General features: G+C 45.5%; 1 pseudogene; it reads left to right on the forward strand.

Moving 5' to 3' along the window:
- Positions 1–579: 579 nt before the first annotated feature.
- Positions 580–8,166, forward strand: LOC113886004 (annotated as a pseudogene).
- The last annotated feature ends 269 nt before the right edge of the window (positions 8,167–8,435 follow it).

Raw genomic sequence — 8,435 nt, forward strand, 5'->3', positions numbered from 1 at the left:
GGAATTGAAGTACTGCTCGGTCTTAAATCTTTGACGCAGACTGGCAATATAGGTGCCCCTGATGTCTGCCATTAGACCCACTACCTAAAGCCAGTTGTATGTCCCTGGGCTGTCCCTGAAGTCTTCACTTTGCCATTTGACAACTTATCCTCCTAGCAATCTCCTCTCCAATGAAGACAGTAATGCATATCTCATGAAGTGGCTAGGAAGATGACATGAAACGATGAATGTCAAGCATGGCCCTTAGTGTCCATTTTTATGATGTTCTTAGCAGTTTTTTTTTTAATCCAAGTAGGCAAGGTTCTCCCATCTTCTTAGATGTCCATGCAGATCAGTTTGATTTTCCAGCCAACCTTAAAGGAAGAGATTACAGTTCAATTCTCTGTATTCTGAGAAGCTTCAAAGTCCACTAGCCAAGGACAATGATGAAGGTAAAGATTTTATCGAGACCTTTGTGTTTGTTTCAGACCTATTGGCCTAAACTAGGGCATGTCAGAACATATATAACTAGGGGCTCTGGGTCACCACTATATGCTAAGAACCTGAACTTTCCTGAGTCCTTGGAGCCAGGAAAGAAGCATGAAATGACTTGTCCTCCTCGGGCTGGTGGCCTTCTCAGATTGCAGAGTCATGTATGGATGGAGATTCTACACCACATCATCTTCCTTTCTGTGATTTTTCTTTTCATCTGATTATTCTTCTACTCAGCAGGTTTAGAACAGAATGGAATATTTCCCTGACAATCTTAAAATTCAACCCTTTCCTGCTAAGTACTTTACTATAGGAACTGTGGGACCCAAGGTTCTTGGTGTAGATTTGCATAGTTGCACAACTCTGTGGTCCAGTCATGTCATGACCTATTGAACTTGGAACTCCTTGCAATTGTTCAGTGCACAGTCAATGCAGATGTAGGTGTGGTCCTGTGCAATAGCACTTTTCTACCTTTTATTTAGCATGCCCTTTTCGTTCTCTCTATACTTCAGTGTGTATATATGTCTATGTCTGTATCACTATCATTTATCTCTCCATCCCTTTGGAAGTCTCTGTGAGTGGATTTCTCTCTGTTGTGTTTTCTTTTAAATTTCTACATTTTCTGAACTTGTTCCCTATCTCCTGGATTCTTCTTTCAACTCTGTCTTCTCTTTCAACTTGGAGAAAGATTGGGAGAGCTACTCATACATTATTTTGTATCTGACAAGCACTGTGACCACAGCCAATTCACAAGCCTCTTGCATTTCAAATTCCTCCCTTGTAAAATAGGATAAGAGTCCCCCTTCTACCTCCTTCCCTGAGCTTCCATGTGAAGGATACAGTGGGATGGCAACAGAAATGCTAATGGCTGTCATTGTTGAGACTTCCTATTTATCAGGTGCCTTATATCCATCACTTCACTTATCCCCAAGATATTCTATTTGGAGGGTTTGAGTCATTACATTCCACCATTTTACCGAAGGGGAGAATGAGAGCCCACATGGTCATATGGCTTACCCAACTTTACAGAACAGAATCTTTATTCAAACATACGTCTTTGCCATGGAATATGCATAAAATTCTTATAATAAGGTGACTCATAAAAATGATTAGAAAATACACAGAGCCATTACAATGACAGTTATACCTTGACACTGACAGCTAATTGTAGCATCTTCTTTGTTTTCTTTGTCAAATGTTCAGTGAAAGAACACCTTTAAGGAAAATGAAGACCATGAGAAATACCTTCAGTGAAAAAAACATTATGAACAATTTCCTCAAGGAACATGCTTACAGACTGTCTCAGATTTCTTCTCGTGGCTCAAATATAATTATTCATCCCCTAAGGAACATCATGGATGTGAGTGTTTTGTGAGGTGATCCAAGCGTCCCCTGGTGCTATAGCCTAGCACTGGGGCTCATCTGGAGATGCCATGTGAGATGTTGGGGCTGGGGCTCCTGCAAGAGGCAGAAAAACTGGACAACAGGGTCCCCACACAGAGGAGAAAGCACTATCATCCTCAACTCTTGGTCTTGGTGACTGGGCCCAGAAATTACCAGGTGGCAGGTAAACATCCATTTCTGTGTCAAAGATGTGTCATTAGTTTGAAGGAGATTGTTCTTTCTGAGTAGAAGGCAATGGTGACCCACTTCAGTCCTCTTGCCTGGAAAAACCCAAGGACGGAGAGGCCTGGTAGGCTGCAGTTCATGGGGTCGCTAAGAGTTGGACATGACTGAGTGACTTCACTTTCACTGTGCACTTTCCTGAATTGGAGAAGGAAATTGCAACCCACTCCAGTGTTCTTGCCTGGAGAATCCCAGGGACGGTGGAGCCTGGTAGGCTGCTGTCTATGGCGTTGCATAGAATTGGACACAACTGAAGTGACTTAGTAGCAGCAGCAGCAGTTCCTTCTGAACTAAAGCAGTCAACTAGTTACAGATAAAGAGTGAAACATTTCTGATCAGAAGATAGAACTGACTGCAAAGCAATTGTGAATAACCAGGCAGACAAATTCAGTTTCCACAGATGCAAGAACCACAGCGGTAAAAAGTTGCTGAACCTGTATTCCATGTAAGGCCATCAGAATCTAACACAGCACTTACTGTTTTCAGATTAGAAAAAGGGCTTATTTTGTCTCCAAGAATGCCCATGCCAGCCTGAGAGATAGGCAAAGAGTAAATACATGTCACATGAAAGGATCACTTGTTTGTTGTTGATTGGATGTTGTTGGAGTTTAGAGGGAGTGGCTGGGGTTGATCAAGAAGGACCTCCTGGAGAAAGGGGTGCTAAGGCTGGGTTTGAAGAGACTATAGAGTTTCTCAAATGAAGGCACCAGGATTTCTCTGGGTGTACAATAGTCCTAGAGGTCCAGTGGTTATGCCTCTGTGCTTCCAATGCAGGAGGTACTACTTCAACACCTGGTCATAAAATCAATACCCTGCATACAATGTAGCATAGGAAAAAAAAATCAAAAACAAGCACCTCTGTGATCAAAGTCTGTGAGCTTCATAGTGGTTGGAAAGTGGTCTCAAGAGATATATAGCACCCAGAAGGAAACATCAATTTGTGAATAGATGGTAGCCAGTTCTGCACTAACCCATTCCCTCCTTCTCTCAGTAGATGCTCTATGAAGGTAACATCACCATTGGAACACCCCTTCAGGAATTCCAGGTTATATTTGACACAGGCTTATCTGACTTGTGGATGCCCTCCCTCCTTTGCCGCAGTTCAGCCTGTTGTGAGTATAGACACCCCATACCCGGATCATCCTTCACTTGCCCTGTCACCCTGTTTCCACTCTTGGCACCTGATGACACTCATCTCTTGTGTCTGCAGCTAAACAAGTTAGGTTCAGACATTACAAGTCTTCCACCTTCCGGCCTATCCAAGAGACCTTCAGCATTGCCTATAGATCTGGGAGCATGAAGGGATTTCTTGCTTATGAGACCGTTCAGGAAACTTTAAAGAGAAGCTGAGTCAGGACTGGCTATGGAGTGACCCCTTTTTGCAAAACAGATGCAGGACCATCTGACAGGACCCTTCCTAGCCTGACTCCCATAGACATTGGCCATCTTACCCACACGATCATGTTCTGGGGGAGGCAGTGCCCATGGTGACACATGAGCAAACAAATTAGCTAACCCAGAGAGTGGCTTGAGGTGTGGACTTGCAGCTCCTCTGCCCACGAGCAGTTCAAAGTTCATTTTGCTGGAAGCGAGAAGAGGGGGGGAAAGCACCCACTTTTATATTCACAGACTGTTCCAAGCATTTCAGATAATAATTGGTTTAATCCTGCAACAACCCCATGCAGCAGGTGGTCTAATTAGCTCATGAGACATATGAGGAAACTGAGGTGCAGTCAGCAAGGGCCTTGCTGAAGACACATGTGGAGAGCAGAGGTGTGGTCCCTTCTGAGTGTGGGGCCCTTTGGACAGTAGAGGTCACAGGCCAGTGGAGCCAACTCTGCGTGACCTGACCCCACACCCTTAGAACTCCCAGGCTTTGATTTTCCTGAAAAATGACAAGCTAGACAAGGAGAAACCCATTATGCTTCAGCACCGTGTCCTCTGAGTGTGTCTGAGCACTCAGGTTGCAGGAGGTAGGGCATCTTCAGAAGATACAGTGGGTGGAGCGCAGCCAGGTGACTCAGCTTCTAACCTTCTCTGTGACACTCATTATCCAGGAACTGACCTTAGTCTTGATCTCAATCACTCCTACACTCAATTTCTGCATCTGTATTGGGACCTTATTAGGGCCTTGATGGGTGGACCAGCAAAGCTCTCAGACAGTGCTGTTGTTACTGTCTTCCAAGGATCCCCTCCTCTCTTCTCTCCTCATATGCAGGGCGAAAGGCAGTGTGGTGATGTTTGGTGGGGTAGATAAATCCTACTGTCAGGGAGCGCTCAACTGGATATCATTGATCAAAGTGGGCGACTGGAGTGTATACATGGACCGGCAACCTCTTCCACTGAGGGTCAGCCCAAGTGATGCTCCCACTACAGTACGTGGACACAGGCATACACACACAAATCCATTCTCATACACACAGTCACACAGACATATACACCACCCACAACGACACAGACAGACACATAGACACATGGAAACACACAAGCAGACACATATAAACATACACAGAGACACATATAAACATGCATAGCTAGTCACACACACACAAGCACTCACAGAGACACATACAAACACACATACAAACGCATATACAAACAAACACACATACAGATAGATATGCAAAAAACCAATGGGTTCATAATCCCCAGGCCTTCTGAACAGGGTCCTAAATGGGTCCAGAGAGGTCTGTACAGCTGGGAGAGGATTGTGCCCACTGCCCTGTGAGGCATGGAGCATGGATGGAGGACTCTACAGTGTGTTGAACAGAGGATCAGGGAGAATTTCTCCAGCCTAAACAGAGGTATAGGATGACCAACTGTCCGGGGCTACCTGGGACATAGAAGAGTCTCAGCACAGATAAATGTCATTTTAAAAATGGGGAACGTCCTGAGCAAATGGGGAGAACTGGTCTCCTAAGGGAGCAACTACTGAGCAGTGTAGAGAGGTTTGCTGAAGTTTTAAGACTTGAAAGCAACTAATAAAAAAGACACCACATGTTCATGGGCACACAGTGGGGCAGAGGCTATAACAAAGAATCAGGACAGTGGGATCCAGAAGTGACCTGAGGACAAGAGGCATAATTGATAGGATTCTGTGTGATACCCTCAGACAAAAGCTGACCCGTCCTTTGGAGTTTCTGTGGGCTAGTCATGTATTTCCTGGCCAGGGTCTCAGGGTCTGAGCTGGTTGTAGAAACAGTGCTGGCAGACACCATCTCCCAGAGGAGCCCCTCTCTCCCACCACTATGAGAATCTGCTGCCCTCATGAATCTCCATCTTCACTCTGCGATTGACCCGTTATTGTTCCCCACAAGATACAGCTCTCTGAATGTTTCTCATTCATTATTTTCACAGTCTTCATTTACTCACTAAACAGATAAGCCTTGGGCATCCACTGTGTGCCAGGCACTTTAGGGAGGCAATGAGAATTAAACATGCTCTCACATCTAAGAAGGTAGCTGCACAGGAAATGAGACACATACATAGTGAATTGTGACTTTGGCACATGCTAGACATGAGGAAGTGTCTACAGAGACTGTCAAGAAAGGAGACTGATAAACACCGGGAGAAAGACTTCCCTGAAACCATGACAATTAAGTTGGAATCTGGAAGATGAGAAGAAATTTGCTAGTCAAAGGGGAGGGGGCTCCTCTAGGAAGGAAGACCAGCTTGTGTCAAGGTGCAAAAGAGCCTGGTGTAATCCAGTACTGCATTCAAGTATGTCAAGGAAGGTGCCGTGTCAGGAACAAAGGAAAAGAAGGCAAGAGACAAAGGGCTGTTTAGAAGACAGTCGGGAAGGGGGCAGCTCTGGGGAGACTCAGAGTGACCTTGATGCCTGCTTTGTCATAATGTCTCTCAGCATCTCCATGAAAAGAAAGGTTATTGTTTGTTCCAGCTGCTGTAAGGCCCTTGTTGATACCAGAACATCACTGATCCTTGGCCCAAGAAGACTGGTCAATAACATCCAGAAGCTCATCGGCGCCATGCCACAGGGGTCCGAGGTGAGGGGTCATGCCCCAGGGTCACTGCCAGTCTCCAACCCCAAGAAGGATCCAGGGCCAACCTCTCTCCCTCCCTCTCTAACAGCACTACGTTTCATGTTTTGTGGACAATACCCTGCCCTCTATTATCTTCACCATCAATGGTATCAACTACCCAGTCCCAGCTCAAGCCTCCATCCTCAAGATGAGGGGAGAACCCTGACGGGTGGTTCTCAAATAGGAACTTGCAGGAAACCTTGGGCTGCTGCTGGGAGGAGGGCGCCCTCTTCAGGCCATCTCACACTATTGCAGATGCTGCTGAGCCCTGGGGCTGACCAGAGCCTCCCACAAGACGAACCACCTGAGAGTAAAGGGCCGTCTGGGACACTGATCATCCTGAAATAAATGTGGAGACACCACGCCATGCTGGCATGGTGGGAGTCACAAGGAGATGGGAACACTCAGGTCATCAGTCCTCAAAGAGTTTCAGTTCTATCTGAACCCTCAGCTGGATGAACATGGAAAGTCAGCTCTAGCAGTCCTTGAAATAAGTCATGTGACATGGAGAATGACTGGGGACAGTCCCAGTGTGCTGTCCCAGCATAGGGATTAACAGTCTCCCTTCCCTTCTCACAGTTTTCCTGGTTTGGATGATAAATTACATGGTCACCCTAGTTCTCGGATGCATCTTCCCCTAACTCTGGCCGGGTGCCCCCTTTGTGAGTTGGGATACCTGACCCCTCTGTGGGGAGGCTGGATGTTAATGTGAATAAAGGGTGCACAGTGCTGCTCAGCCCCAGCACAGGGTGGAGGCTTCATGTCAGCTCCCTAGGGCAGTTCAGAGCTGGCTGATGGGCTCAAAGAAGGCTTTGAGGAAGGGAGGGAATTTCAGGAATTCTAAAACTGTAAATTCATGGAGCCATATGGAGGGTTGCTTGGTTCTAGGGAAAATTGCACTGGATTCCATGCAAAAGGCATCCCAAGGTGCTCTGCATTGGGGCACTGGGGACTTACTCGGGGTGATGAGGGCTACGGACTCACTGGTGGGGATGGGGAATCAGAGTACATTACCCACCCAAGCCTGGAGTGGCCAAAGAGGGTGAGTTGCGGGCTGAAGGAAGCTTCCCAGAGTTCCTAAGTTAAGTCTTCAAGAATGTGTTGTGGGCACTGCTCTATTTAAGATGGATAACCAACAATGAGTTAATGTGTAGCACGGGGAATTCCACTCAGTTATATGACAGCCTGGATGAGAGGGGTATCTTTGGGACAAGGATACATGGATACATATTATTGAGTCACTTTACTGTCCACCTGAAACTCAGAATACTATTAATCAGCTATACTCCGATACAAAACAAAGTTTTTTAATAAAGTATGGATTGTGGGGACACAGGAGGAGAACCAGCATTCTCTGCAGAGAAAACAAGGAGCAGGAGTCAGAAGGAAAGAAATAGGGAGAGAGAAGAACTATGGACACTCTTATTCTTTTCTAAATATTTTATTGAAGTGTGGCTAATCTTCAGTGTTGGATTAATTTCTGCTTCACAGCAAAGTGACTCAGTTATACACATACAGAAATATATATATATATATATATATATATATATATATATATATATATATATATTTTCTTATTCTTTTTCATGTGGTTTATGACTGGATATTTAATATATTTCCTTATGCTCTGCAGTAGGACTTTGTTGTTTATCATTCCTCTGTGTCCCCAACTCCAAGTCCTCCACTCCCCCACACCCTTCCACATGGCAACCTCATGTATTGGCCCTTTTTGGTTGTGGATGAACTCTCATATCCCCTGCTAATGGGAAAACCCCATGATACTTACCAAAAGAGGGAAAGAGAACCAAGAATTATGCTGGGTCTAGAAATTTGTGGGAGTCACACATCAGAGCTCAGGCTGACTGGTGAGTGTCTCTGACTCCCCCAAGATACTAGAGGCCACTGCTATACCAGCTTTAAAGAGAGCAAAGTGAGGACATCTAGAGAGACCTGGATCCTGGGTGATGTCTTCTTGAGGCTGTTTTTCTCAGTCTTTGATAGAGGAAATGACAGAATTGTCCTGGCATAGGTGGTATAAATGCTTGGAATTGTTCAGGAATCAGTAAGGCCACTCTGAGCAAACACTAAATCACACTTAGGGTACTCCTGCCCAGGATGCCTGTGAACTGTATTTGGTGGTCTGGACACCCTATTCTCAATAAAGAATAAAAGGTTTCACTCGTAATGGTGCTGAAACAAACGGGTGCCTCTGTTTGAGTCTGGGAGGTGTAACGATTGGGAAGGATCTAGAACAAAGTCTGAATCACAGTTGAGAGGAGCCCACCTCCACCTAGCTTC

The sequence above is a fragment of the Bos indicus x Bos taurus genome, chromosome 29 (genome assembly GCF_003369695.1).
Source record: "Bos indicus x Bos taurus breed Angus x Brahman F1 hybrid chromosome 29, Bos_hybrid_MaternalHap_v2.0, whole genome shotgun sequence".
NCBI lineage: Eukaryota > Metazoa > Chordata > Mammalia > Artiodactyla > Bovidae > Bos > Bos indicus x Bos taurus.